General features: G+C 38.9%; 1 protein-coding gene across 1 annotated transcript in view; it reads right to left on the bottom strand.

Annotated features, from left to right (window-relative positions):
- TNFSF4 (TNF superfamily member 4) overlaps positions 1-14,539 on the bottom strand; it is a 111,123-nt gene that overhangs the window by 33,458 nt on the left and 63,126 nt on the right. The gene's annotated exons all lie outside the window — the stretch shown is intronic.

Here is a 14,539-nt window from a genome sequence, read left to right as displayed (position 1 = left end):
TTAAGAGTGGTCTGTGGTCTGTGTCCACAAATGGCAACATCCGTGTCACTCAGGAGCTTGTTAGAAAAGCAGAATCCCAGGCCCCACCCTAAACCTATCAAATCAAAATCCGTATTTTAAAAATATTTGCATCCACATGAAATTTGAAAAGCTCTTAAGTCATTAACAGAAAGAGAAAGAGAGAGTTGATGAAGACTTAGAAGGCTAAGAGCAGATCCCTGACACAACAGTAGAAATTGCCTTTCAGAACAATTTGTTTTAAGATGTAAGATGTTGTTTGGAAGAAACAAACAACATCTTACACGTTAAAACATACATGAGTTCTGGCTAATCCCCAACTCCACCCTAGGCGTCAGCAGGGTAGGAATCCCCTTACTCCGGCATCTGCCTTCATCTATGCACCCAATTCATCTTCTTACTTCCCTTCTTTTCTCCAGCCCAGGGGATCTTTATATCAACAGTGGCCAGAAAGCTTTCCACTTACTCATCAAACATGTTCTGCTCCTCCTTACGACTAAGCTTTTGAAACTCAGGAGTTTCAAAAGCTTCAAAAAGTTTTAAAAACTCAGGAGAATCTTTTTTCTGCTCTGTGCTACCACATTCCTTCCCCCAAAGATAATGAACATAGACAAGCTAACTAAATGGGACTAGGAAATAAAAGGAAATAGCCAGGAAAAAAAAAATAATTATTTAGTGTCCTACCACATAAAGAACCACATGAGGTGATTCCTTATGATCAGAGACTGAGGAAGGATGGAGAGAAGTACAGCAAGGAGCCATGATTTTTTTCTCTTTCTCTTTTTGAAGGTAGTATTCCCTATCTCCACACTCATTACCACTGCATACAGTTTGTTGGCTCCTTTGTGCCTCCTTAAGCTGTGCTCAGAAGTCTTTGGGGTATGTCCTTTCTGCAGATAACACACACACACACACACACACACACACACACACACACACACACACACCCCTCTGCAGCTTTATATAGATTGGCTCAGGAATTCCTGTAGACCTTTTCTGCCTACTATCTGTCATGTTCCTTGGTGATTTCTGCTGTTCTTACCTTTATTGGCTCAAACTCACCCTGGTTATATTTGGAAGTGATCTCTACTTTCTGCTTCATCACTGACCCAGAAGTCCCAAAGGATGTCCTTATAGGAATTGCCCAAGCTCCAGGTCCCAAAAATCTCTCTCCCCAGGATTCAACCCTATTTCTAACGACACCACCTCCCATCTGCTCCAGAGTCAGTTTGGGGAAGAGCAATTATGCTCTTAGCACAGACCATCGTCTGCCCTGTGTCAGGGTTATGCATGTATGTGCTTGTCTGCCCTAGGTGGAGAAACTCCAAGCCCAATTCATCATCATAGTCCCCTGCTTTTTCCAGCACCATTCCATAGCTATGCTCAATACATGAAGAGAATTAGACTGGATAGTGGGTGAAGCTTTATTCAGAGTTTCCATCCTTCTTTTCTTCTGCCCCTCCAGCTCCCCACTGTTCTCTGATCCTACCTTGATCTTATTCTTGACACTCTGGGCAAAAGTCAGATCTGTATGCAAGTAAAAGCATTACTATTTCTAATTAAGCAAGTTATTTAGTTTCCTATCCTTCATTTAGTCATCTATAAATGACAGATAAATAAATATGGGTAGAAGGCACACACACAAAGAAACCGTGTCTGAAACATATTAGCATTCAATAATTGTTAGTTATCATTATTGTAGCTTAAAATTGACCATGATGAGAGTATTCATACCATGGAAGTTGGTAAACATAAATTTTTTCAGAGAGCTGCTTTATCAGCAAATGACTAGGCTAGGGCCACATGTCTAAATGATAATATCTTGGATTGATTGTGGTAAATAAAACACTATTAAAATTAATTTATCTGTTTCTTTTTACTTTTTTGATATGACTGCTATAAAAAAAATTTCTGAGACAGGGTCTCATTCTGTTGCCCAGGCTGGAGTGGTGTCATCACGGCTCACTGCAGCCTTGAACTCCTGAGCTTAAACATCCTCCTGAGTAGCTGGGACACAGGAACATGCCACCATGTACAGCTAATTTTTTTTATTCTTTGTCGGGACTGGGTCTCCCTATGTTACCCAGGCTGATCTTGAACCCCTGACCTCAAGCAATCCTCCCACCTCAGTCTGCCAAAGTATTGGGATTATAAGCGTGAACCACCACTCCCAGCCGAAATTTTTTATTTGCCTTGTGATATTTGTATTGGACAGTGCTGGACTAGATAGACCGTAACATGGTATGATAATGTTGTCACACCCCTCAGTGCAGTTCCCCAGGGATTTCTGGGAATCCCAGGGAGAGCTCACGTGCTCCACAAATTGGTCCAGGCTGATATTTGTCACCTCTGTCAGCTGTTCTCTCTCTGAACTGTTGTTCTTCCTGAATCTTCAGGTCCCTCCCGTGATCTAATCACTTTGATATTCCAGACTGACCTCTCTATTTGCTTGTTCCTATGTGCTGTGAGTTAGATCCCCTCCACAGTTACTAGAAATGACTACTTTCAGCACCCAAGAACTCAGTACACCATTTCAAGGGCCACCGCCCACTTCCTCACAACTTCCAGACGGCAGTGGGAAAGCCAAATCAGTGCTTCCCGATGAAAAAAAAATCCCAAGGCTTCTTATACTCAGAAGCCCCCTCTCCTTTTACACTCTCTTTTCAGTTTCTATGACCCAACGTTCTATCCCTGCCCCAGATACGAGGGACAAATTCCCCTAAAATTGAAAAGAAAAACCATTCCCCACCTTTAACCCTTACATTACACTGAAGCTCCTCTATAATGTGTAAAATGTGGGATTCGGTTATTGCCAATTTAGCAAATATACATAAATTATTTCTCATTGGTCTCTTAGTTACTGCTTAGAAAAATAAAAGTTTCTTCATTTTCTTTTATTACTTGTGTAGGAGAATTGGTTAATAGTAAAAACTTATAAAAGCCATAAGAAACATAAAACGTATGTGATAGATTACATACTAAACTGAGAAAGTCCCAACTATCACAAAGTTGGCCCTTTCTAACCTCCTCACACCTTCCCATTTTCACCGAAAGAACTTTAGCTGCATCATTTCACTTGGGTTGGGCAGAGGATGGGAGCCAACTGCCAACTGTATTATATTAAAATTCCTTATCACTGCATAAGGGTGATTATCTCAGGGTTTTTATTGACTTAAATATAATCCTTAAGAAACTAGTAAGAAATACTTGCTTGTAGACCATTTCACAACACCTGGGTTTCCCCAGAAATTTGTGGCTATTTACCTTTAAAGATCATCTGTTTTATTGGCATGAATGTGGTTAAAAAAAAAAAAGGTTGGAGGGACACTTTTACAATGCTAGTGAAATGTAAACTAGTACAACCATTATAGAAAACAGTGTGGAGATTCTTTAAAGAACTAAAAGCAGAACTACTATATGATCCAGCAATCTCACTACTGGGTATCTACCCACAGAAAAAGAAGTCATTATATGAAAAAGATACTTGCACACACATGTTTACAACAGTACAATTCACAATTACAAAAATATGGAACCAGCCCAAATGCCCATCAATCAACAAGTGGATAAAGAAATTATATATCTATATATATATATACACACACACACCCCATATATATATATATATATATATATATATACACACACACACACACACACATATATATATCACACCATATATATCACACCAAATACACACATATATATCACACCAAATACACACATATATATCACACCAAATATACACACATACACATATATATATACATCAAATACACACATAAATATGTCACATCAAATACACACACACACACACTATATGTATGTATGTATATATATATATGTAAATTGGCTCCCATCCTCTGCCCAATCCTGTATTATATATATATATATATATATACACACACACACACACACACACACACACACACCCCATGGAATACTACTTAGCAATAAAAAGGAATGAAACAATGGCATTTGCAGTAACCTGAATAGAATTAGAGACCATTATTCTAAGTGAAGCAACTCAGGAATGGGAAACCAAACGTTGTATGTTTTCACTAATAAGTGGGAGCTAAGCTTTGAGGATGCAACCACGTAAGAATGATACAATGGACTTGGGGACTCAGGGGAAATGGTGGGAGGGGCTGAGGGATAAAAGATGAAACATTGGGTACAGTGTACACTGCTTGGGTGATGGATGCACCCAAGTCTCAGAAATTGCCACTAAAAAACTTATCCAAGTCGCCAAACACCATCTGTTCCCCAAAAACCTATTGAAATAAAAAAAATGTTAAAGATTTAAAAAATAATAAAGATCATCTGTTCACCTTCCCAAAACAAAGGGATTTCATTCAAAGTGGTTGTTTGCAGTAGAAACCCAGCAACCTTCAAATATTTGTTCTCTTGGGGAAAAAAAAGATTTTTTTTTTAAAAAAGCAAAATTTCTTCTGCTACTCTAAGCCCCCAGATAAAACTGAATTGGATCTCAGGACTCAGATCATCTCTCTTAGCAAAAACTCTAGGAGGAGTTAAAAGATAAAGGAATTTATCCTGTTTTAAACATAGGTAGGTACTGCACACAAGCTTTGAATTTGGCTTACTTTGCTCATTTATACATTTTTCATTGCTAAAAGCTCTTGATTTAGTTCCTACTAAAGAGCAGATACAGTACCCACGCTCTTGGAGTTTATATTCCTGTTGGAGAAAACAGACAATAAATGTGCACGCCGATAAATTAATATCCTTAGTGTTATGGACTGAATATTTATGTCCCCCCAGAATTCATATGTGGAAGCCTTAGTCCCCAATGTGATATTTGGAACCTTTGGTATGTAACTAGGTCATGAGGGTGGAGCTCCCATGAAATTAGTGCCCTTATCAGAAAAGACACAAGAAAGGTGATCTCTCTGCCATTGTGAGGATGCAGCAAGAAGGCCGTCATCTACAAATCGACTAGGGTCCTTATCAGACACTGAATCTTCTGGCACCTTGATCTTGGACTTCCTAGTTCTCTAGAACTATGAAAAAATAAATGTTTAAGCCACCCAATCTATAGGATTCTGTTATAGTCACCTGAACTGACAAAGACAATTAAGAAGTGATTAAATGCTGTGACCCAAATACTCACACTCACACAAAAAATCAACCCAAAACCCACAGAGCAATTACAAAGACAGTGACAAGAAAGGGCATCACTTTGATTGTACCATCAAAGGCCTCTCTGAGGAGATGATAGTGAAGCCAAGCCTTCACGTGGGTCAGCCAGGGAAAGAGCTAGGGGAAGAACGTTCGAGGCAGTAGGACTGGTACTGGTAAGTCTGAGAGCCCTACAACAAAAACAACTTTGTCACGCTTGAACAAAACAAAGTGGCTACAGCCGAATAAAGCAGGTGTGAAGGGCAAGTGAGTGACAGGCCATAGCATTAACAAGCAGGCAGGGGCTAGACTGAATGGAGCCTTTGGATCATAAATTTTATGGAAAGCCATTGGAAGGTTTCAATTAGTGGAGTGATTTCAGATTCGTGTATTTTTTTTAATTTTTATTTTTTGAGATGGAGTCATGCTCTGTCACCCAGGCTGAAGTGCAGTGACACAATCTTAGCTCACTATAACCTCCACCTCCTGGGTTCAAGCAATTCTCCTGCCTCAGCCTCCCGAGCAGTTGGGACTATAGGCACACACCACCATGCCCGGCTAATTTTTTGTATTTTTAGTAGAGATGGGGTTTCACCATATTGGCCAGGCTGGTCTCGAACTCCTGACCTCGTGATCAGCACTCGGCCTCCCAAAGTGCTTGGATTACAGGCATGAGCCACCATGCCAGCCATGTTTTTAAAAGCCAGTTGGTTTTGTGTGGCAAAACAGACCACAATGGAACAGGATTTAAAGCAAAGAGATAAGACTGTCAGATAAGATGTAAAGTGGCCCAGGTAAGATGTAAAGTGCCTTGACTTCTAAGCCATGGCAAAAGAGAGGGTGACAAATTATCAGATCTGAGATATACTTTGGAGGCAGAGCAGTAAGACTTACTGGATTAGATATGGTAAGTAACAGAAATCAAGGCATCAACAATAACTGGGAGGTCACTGGGCTGAGTAACTGTGTGGTGGCACCATTGACTGAGATTAAGGGGAAGAACAAAGAGGAGCAGATAGGGAGAGACACTTTATAAATGAAGAGCTCAGTGTTGCCCAGCTCCTCATATAAGCACCTCAATAATTATCCAAGAGTCACTTGCTTTTACTCATGTTATAGACAAGGAAAACTGAAGCACAGAGAGGTTATGCAATTTGGCCAAGGTTATGCACTTGACTAACTCATTATATGTGATATTTTTCTTTACACAGTAGCATAGAGGTTAAGGTTGCTGAATCCTAATCCTAGGACCACTATTTACTAGTTGTACGACCCTTGGGCAAGTCACTTAACTTCTCTAAACCTTGATTTTTCTCTCTTAAAGTTGGAAGTTTTCTTGTCAAGTCTTTATGTAAGGGTTAAGTGAGGCAAAACAGGCAACGTGCATGGCATAGAATATAATAGATGTTCAATAAACATTAGCTATTATTATAGTTAGTCATCTCCAAAGCTATAGTAGCCTTATAATCCTGGATTTACTCCAACTAAAAGAACCCATCAAGGAGGTATATTTTCTCCCTCCAGTAGGCCACCAGTGTATGGTCCTTGTCTTACTTCTAGTTGTTTTGACTACAGATCAGAATGAAAACCTTGATCTCCTATGATGGGTACTCTCCCATGGGTGGGTGGGTAGGAAGTGCTAAATGAAACCTAAAATAAAGCCTGACTAAGTAAAGGAAACATACAAGGCAAAAGACAAGATATGAAAACTTCACCAAAAGGGTCAGAAATGACCAAAGGGAAAAAGTCCCAACCTTAATCAGGGAAAGTTAGTTGCATCAGTAAAGAAAAATAACCACACACGATACCATCAGACAACTGAGGTCTTGATACTGGAAGGCCAAAGGTTGGGAGTATTCAAGAGCACTTTCCCCAGACTGACCTCAGAGGAAGGATTGGTTTAAAATTAGCAAGATTTAAAGGTTTTAGGGCCTACAAAATTCTTTCCCTGAGCCCACATAGGTACAGCAGCCTCTTCCATCAAGCAAAGTGCATCCTAACATATCAATGTCTTTGGTGATATGGTTCCTCCCCTGTCATAGTACATACTTTGGCAAGAGTGAATTACAATGAAAAACCAATGCCTACTAAGGTTGAAAGGAGGGTGATCCTTCTGAAAAGTCACCAAAGTGGTGACTTTTGAATAGCTGTTAAAAGTAAAATGAAATCTGATTATTAAAACTAGCACAAAAATCTATCAGAGGAAGTGGGGTAAAAAGCAAGACCACGGTGAGACATGTAGAAATTAATCATCAAATTGTAGTGCCTCTTTTCAGTAATGTAGGGCCACTCCTACCCCAAACCAAGGCCCATCCCCCACAAAGTTTTCTCCATTTCAAGTCTGGCTATATCTCTGGGTGGAGTCTCTGGTTTCTGCAGTCTGGGGAGACAGTCTAATGTCATGGTTAAGAGCAAGAGCTTTGGAGACAGCCTGCCTGAGTCTAAATCCCAGCTTGCCTCAAGCCTTTCAGCCATAATGGAAGAATTATGGAAGTAACTGAGCAAATTATCTAACTTTCTGAAGCCTTGTTTTTCTTATTAATAAATGTGGGAAAGAGTGTAATGACTGTGTCTAGCACCTCAGTTGACAGGGTTGCTGTGAGATTGTGAGATAATGCATGTAAAGTACCTGGCATGCAGCTTTAAACAAACGTTTACACTTGTTGTATTATTACCTAGAGTTTCATTCTGGCTGGACCAGGGTTTCTTTCTTGGTGGGAATGAACATTTCTTTAAAACTCTCAGTTACACAACTTTGCTCCATTTCAATTCATTTCTATTGCTTACCACCATTCTAGAAAAGAATATTTATTGAGTACCTAAGTCCCCCGCCGCCAAAAAAAATAAGCTAAAGAAAATAGTGAGGAAACCATTGCATAAAGTCCCAAGAATAAAAATAGAGAGAAAAGACAATCAGTTAAAGGTGGATTTCAGAAGTTCACTGGAAGAGATACATCAGTGAAGATGGCCAGGAAAGACCAACCCTAGTTCTATTCAAATGTCTATGAAGGTTAGGATAACTTTTAGTATGTCATAAAGAGTTGGAACTTTTCCTTGTGTGTGACTTTGTTGCCCTGTCTTCTTTTTCCTAGACATATCTTAGAAACCTAACAACCAGAAAAAGACTGTATTGTGTTGTACAATACAAACAAGTAGGAAAGCAGGTGGGGGAAACTCTCTTATGTCTGTGTTTTGTTCCAGCAAGAGCTCCAGACAAAGGAGAGAAACCCCAGGGGAAAGAATGGGTGGTGGCTGAAAGCAGAAAGTGGGACAGTTCACCCAGGGGACCCCCAGATGATGAAGAAGACATACATGAGGGGGTTGCCTGGGGGATGCCTGTCAACTCAGCAGTAACTCTGCAAAGACATGCTCTAGCACAAAGCCCCCAGGTGATTTCCTCCTCAGAAAAGGCAGCCTAGGATCACACCAGATCACTAGAGAGTAAAAGGCCCTGAGTAGCACTAGGGTAATTTATTGTCCAAACCTAGGACATTGTCAGAGAGAAAGAGAAGATCATAACAAAACTGTGCCAACAGGTTTCACCAGAACTATCCAGACATCCTAGTAAGTGTCCATTGCCCTACTTCATGCACAAACACACAACTAGAAGACTAGATGTGTGCTCAGCAATTTAGAAATAAACAAGGGTGGATAAGTGATGAGGAAGGAAACATTTTCCAAAAGCACTAACTGGTATACCAGCCCTGTGTGGAACACTGTATATTCATGATCTAATTTAATCCCTGCAGAGTGGGAATTAGAAGGGAAGTGAGGCAGCTGTTGCAGCTGGAATGTGAACACTCACAACTGTCTGAAACTAAAACACTTCACTCTTTTATGCCTTATGCTACCATCCTGGTCCCAGCACTCATCCCCTCACTGGTAGGCCATAATCATGGCAGCTGCTCTTACTGACTGCATGTGGTCACTTATTTAACTGTCAGAAATGTCCAAGGCAATAAGCAAAATCAGGTTCAGAGAGGTTAAGTAACTTATCTGAGGTTAGACACTAGTAAGCAGTGGTTAGACACTGAGTAAGACAGTCAGGTCTGTCTGGCTACACAGCCAGTGCTCCCACTCCCTAAGCTATAGTGAAGAGTAATGCAATTAAACTGGGTGCATGGGAGTAGGTTTGCAATGCTATGCAGCATGAGCAGATGAAGAGAGAGCATGGCTACAGAATCACACTTTCTACCCAAACCTTAGCTCCAGCCAAGCCTGTTCTCCCTGCCACCTAAACCCTCTGTCCACCACGTTTCTTGCCACACCTTTGCAATTAATTGACCACACTGTTCTCCCATCTGACAATCACCTCTGTGAATCCCTTCCTTTCTGCAAATCTGAAAACTAGTCCCTCTCATGGTTTGGCTTTATTTCTGCCACAGTGTTCTTTTATTAGTGCAGTTCTCTTTCCTGCTTGTCCTGGCTATAATTTTTCTTTGCATAGAGACTCTAACCAACTTTTCAGAACTGTGTCTCATACTCCCCTTGTTATCCACAGCAACCAGGAAGTGAAGGTTATGTGGTAAGAGGTTGGTTAAATACTACCGGATTCGTTTGAACGTTTACAGAGGACCTTCTCCAGGCACCCTAACACTAAAAGAGGAATTACCCAGGAGAAAGGGAAGTCACACTTTCTCACTTAAACTCATCTTCTCTACATCTTTCCTGACTTCTAAACATCACCAATTCTCAATTTTCATAGGTTATAAGTGGAATGGAAAAATCATTGAAAATGAAAAATCATAAATAATCCACAAATTTTCATTTTATCATTAACTTCCTTCTCCTCATTTGGGAATAAGCTTTTTAAATGACCCCTTTCTCTACACATGGGCATGCTTGGCTTTGCCCTTGGGCCAGAATTTTTTGCAATGCACCGAAATGTACTAAACACTATCTTCCATAAGAAAAGGGACTGAAGTGTTTCTCTTGACCAACACTATTTTCAGTACCAGGCATATGTAGATGTTTTAAGTATTCTCTGAATGAATGAGGCCCAAATAAATGACTAATGACTGTTTCAGCAAATGCTAGGTTAGACAGATAATGCTGAGGACTAGCTTCCCTTAATAATTCTTGGATGCCATCTAAGGCCCCAGAACTTAGGTGCAACCAGAGTAAAATTAGGAACCACGAATTGAAATTAAATTGCTCTATCTCAGACCAAAATACATAATGGTCAAAAATAGAAATAGAAAGACAAAAATTAGGTTGGTTAAAATTCTTGAACTCAAAGATTGCGGATGGAGAATCATACCATCTATGGATACCGAGGAGAAATAAGAATTTTTCTAATCATCCTACTAGAAAATATAAAAATAAAAAGGGTTATTAAGCACATCATAATCTAGTAAAATCTCACTGTGTTTGATTCATTTTTAAAAATAAAGTTATTTTACCTGAATTTATGAGATGTGTGTATTGATATGTGTGATCTCTTTTAAAGAATGAATCAGGTATTGATTTGGGTAGGCATAATTTATCAGACCTAATTAAATGTACATCATTCTTTTCATGTTTTTTCCAGACTATGATCACACAATTTTTGCATAAGTGTTCATGAAACAGATTATCAGCTTTTGCCCAAAATCCATTCTCCCCTTATTCTTAGGCCCTTTGTTACCCAGCTAGAGACATTTCCCAGATTTACTAGCAGTTGGGCGTGGTCATGTGATTTATATCTCTCCAGTGGAATGTGGGGGGAAGTGATGTATACACACCTTCTATCTTAACTTGTTTAAAAGGAAATTGCTTGCCCTGGACTTTCTCTTTTTTCCTTTTTTTTGTACTAAAACATGGATATGCCATATGATTCAGCTCTGACTATGCAAATAAGCATCACTTCTTAAGAGAAGGAAGAAATTTAGGGAATCTGGACCCATGATTGATCTTAAAAAGCTAGATGGTTACATGAGATACAAACTTCTTTCATCTTTAAATTATGGTAGTTGGGTGTCACTTTTTCAGCTCCTTAGCTTTTTCCATAATTAATACAGTTAGAGAGACAATAAGATTCATCAGTTTTCTCAAGGGCTTTCTTAATGTTTCAAAATCATTCTCCTTTGAACTGTCTAGTCGTGTTATCCTCTCAGTTGATTCACTCTTCTTCAGCTGTTAACCGATCTGACTCTGCCAAATACTCCTTTTTCAAAAGCTTTAAGTGCAATTTAAGTATTTCTCTAATTGTACTTTCACTAAATTTTTGCTATCTTGACTCTGTTACAAGATTTGCAGTTTTACTTAGTACTCAATTTACTTTGCATTCCAATACTTACAATCATGGATGTAGAAAAAAATGGGGAGGGATGCTTACAAGAAGACTAATTTTAGTATTAACTAGTTCATTAATGAATATTTTATATGTGAGAACCTTTGCTTCCCTTTATGACCTAACTGCAAGGACTTGGATAATACAACTTAAGTGCCCATCATACTTGAGAAGAATTCAAGAGGTGTTCAAGAAAGGGAGAGCTCGTTATATCTATTCTTTTAGTGGCACGCCTAATTTTTTTTTATAGACATACTTAACAAGCTCTAAATTTCATAAATATTTTTACCCTTCTCTCAAACACTATAAAGACCTTAAAATATTTAAATCTAATTAATGCCACTCCCTGAACTTGAATATTATAGCTGCATAGTATTTTGGTTCTATCTTGTTTTGATTTTTTCCACCAATTGAGCATTGTAACTGTGGTTGTTACTTTATATCATCAGTGTTTACTTATATTTGATTACATATTTGATCACCATTTCTTCTTGCATCTCAGTCTTTACATTCATCCTCAAATCCCAAAGAAGACTGGTCTAGTTATAAATTGTCAGAATGAATTTTTCTTCTTTCCCTCAATACCAAGGTAAAGCCAAATGAGTTTCGTTGCTTTCCAATTCTACCGGACAGATTTGTTTTTGTTTAATCTTAAACTGAGGACACAGCTCTCTGGTGTCCCAGTTTTATTTGTGGGTCTCTTATTAGATCCACCTTAGACAAACCTTAGGCTTATCCCTTGTCTTCTAAGCCCTGTCCATCCAACAGAACAAAATTTCAAGGTTATCAACGTTTGTCAGATACTCTTAGGTAGAATCTTCTTTGATGCTCATTTGCCTTTGAGATGCCCACTTTCACTTCATTTTTAACCTCTGTGGATGTCTTCCTCTCTTGCTGACATAATGATGGAATTTGAAAAATATTTTTCGTATTCTATCCATTTATTTTGGTTACTTTCGATAAGAGGAAAACCACCAATACCTAACCTCCCTGTCACTGGAACTGGTAATCTGTAATTTCTTGTTTGAAATTATTGATATTTTCCTAAATAAGGAACCTGCCACAGTGTAATAAGAATAATAATAGCTGATTTTAGCCAATAATAATAATAGTTAATATGAACATTATGCTGGGTACTGTGAAATGTATTTTGCTTATGTAAAGTCATCTAATCCTTACAATACCACTGCAAAGTCAAACCCAGATCATCTGACTCTAGAGCCCATGTTATCAACTACTACACATTCTGTCTACAGGGACATGAACAGCATAAAAGCTTCAATCCCGTATGTATAGGAGGAAAATTATGCAAATTTTTCCCAATTTAATGCAACCAGTGAAAACTCCACAGACAGGCCAGGAATTGCCTTTCCGATATGAGGAGTGAGTCACACACAACTTTATGATGGACTCTGTGCTTGTCTGAGATACACCAGCTGCACAGATGGGGTTACATATACAACCTCAAGCCAGAATGGTGATCAGGTTTTATTATCTATGTCATGTCGTTAATGCAGAGGTGCCTATATAGGACCCAGCTTTGAAAAGGACACAGAGGCTGCCTCTGAGCCCAGTGAGAAAGAGGGTTATAACTGATTGTCAGTACCTGCCATGGAGTAAGATGCAGAAGTGCCATCTTTGGGATATTCCTGACCTAAAGATGTGGAGCAGGGCAAACCCCAGTCCTTGAGCTGGATCTTCCTGTCACCTACCCTGGCCAACTGAGCCAACCCTCCCCAGCCCACTAAGTTCTGCCTGAGATCTCCCTTCCTTGTCCTACTTACAGTAAATGAAAGACATACACAAATGGGTCTAAAATAATTCTCCAGAGTTCCTCCCTTTGGGCTGCATTTCTTCTGACTTTCATACAGCTCTGCATATAAACTGACTCATGTCTTCAGAACTGAGAAGAAACTAGGGTCAGTAAAATAAAAAATGAACTTAGAGGATATGACAGAAAGTCTGTTCTAAGTGGAAGCTGTCTTAAGTTTTCTGTGCTTTCTAAATCCTGGGAAGTATTTTGAGTACGGTGGCAGCAAACGTAAGTTCTGAAATCAGTCTGCTGGGGTTTCAATCTTAGTTTTATAATGCACAAGCTATTTGACTTTGGGCAAGTTACTTCATCTTTCTAAGCCTACGTTCCATCACCTATAAGATGGAAATATAATTTTACCTGTATTATAAAGTTGTTTGTAGACCAGCAATTCCCAAACTTTTTTTTAAATCTCAGAACCTCTTTATATGCTTTAAAATTATTGAGAACTTTTAAGAGCTTTTATTTATGTGTGTTGTATCTATTGCTATTTACCACAGCAAAAATTATAACAGAATTTTTAAAATACTTATTTAAAAAATAAATTTTATTACAAGTTAATGTAATAATTTTTTCACGAAAAATAACTATTTTCTAAAAATTTGATAAGTAGAGTTTTGCACTTGGATTTTAAAAAAACATCTAGCTTAATAAAAGACACCTGTATTCCCATGTCTGCTGCAATCAATCTGTTCTGACATTCTGTTTTGACTTATGTGTATGAAAAAAATACTATGATTGACTACAAATGTGTAATTAGAAAAGAGGGAAGTACTCTAATATCCTTTTCAGATAGTTTGGATATTATCATTTAATTATACACTAAAACTCAACAAGTAGTTTCTTTTTTTTTTTTTTTTTTTTTTGAGACGGAGTTTCGCTCTTGTTACCCAGGCTGCAGTGCAATGGCGCGATCTCGGCTCACCGCAATCTCCGCTTCCTGGGTTCAGGCAATTCTCCTGCCTCAGCCTCCTGTAGCTGGGATTACAGGCACGCGCCACCATGCCCAGCTAATTTTTTGTATTTTTAGTAGAGACGGGTTTTCACCATGTTGACCAGGATGGTCTCGATCTCTTGACCTCGTGATCCACCCGCCTCGGCCTCCCAAAGTGCTGGGACCACAGGCTTGAGCCACCGCGCCCGGCCAACAAGTAGTTTCTTAAAGGTTAGTTGCCAGATAGAATCTAAAACCATGTCAATGAACTTACGATACTATCACATTAAGATCTATTAAATATCTTGCATTTTGAAAAAATCTTTTACCCGTGCATAAATTTATAGCATAATACATTGGTCAT

Source organism: Saimiri boliviensis, chromosome 19 (genome assembly GCF_048565385.1).
Source record: "Saimiri boliviensis isolate mSaiBol1 chromosome 19, mSaiBol1.pri, whole genome shotgun sequence".
NCBI classification, from domain to species: domain Eukaryota; kingdom Metazoa; phylum Chordata; class Mammalia; order Primates; family Cebidae; genus Saimiri; species Saimiri boliviensis.
This window is presented reverse-complemented; position numbering and strand designations above follow the sequence as displayed.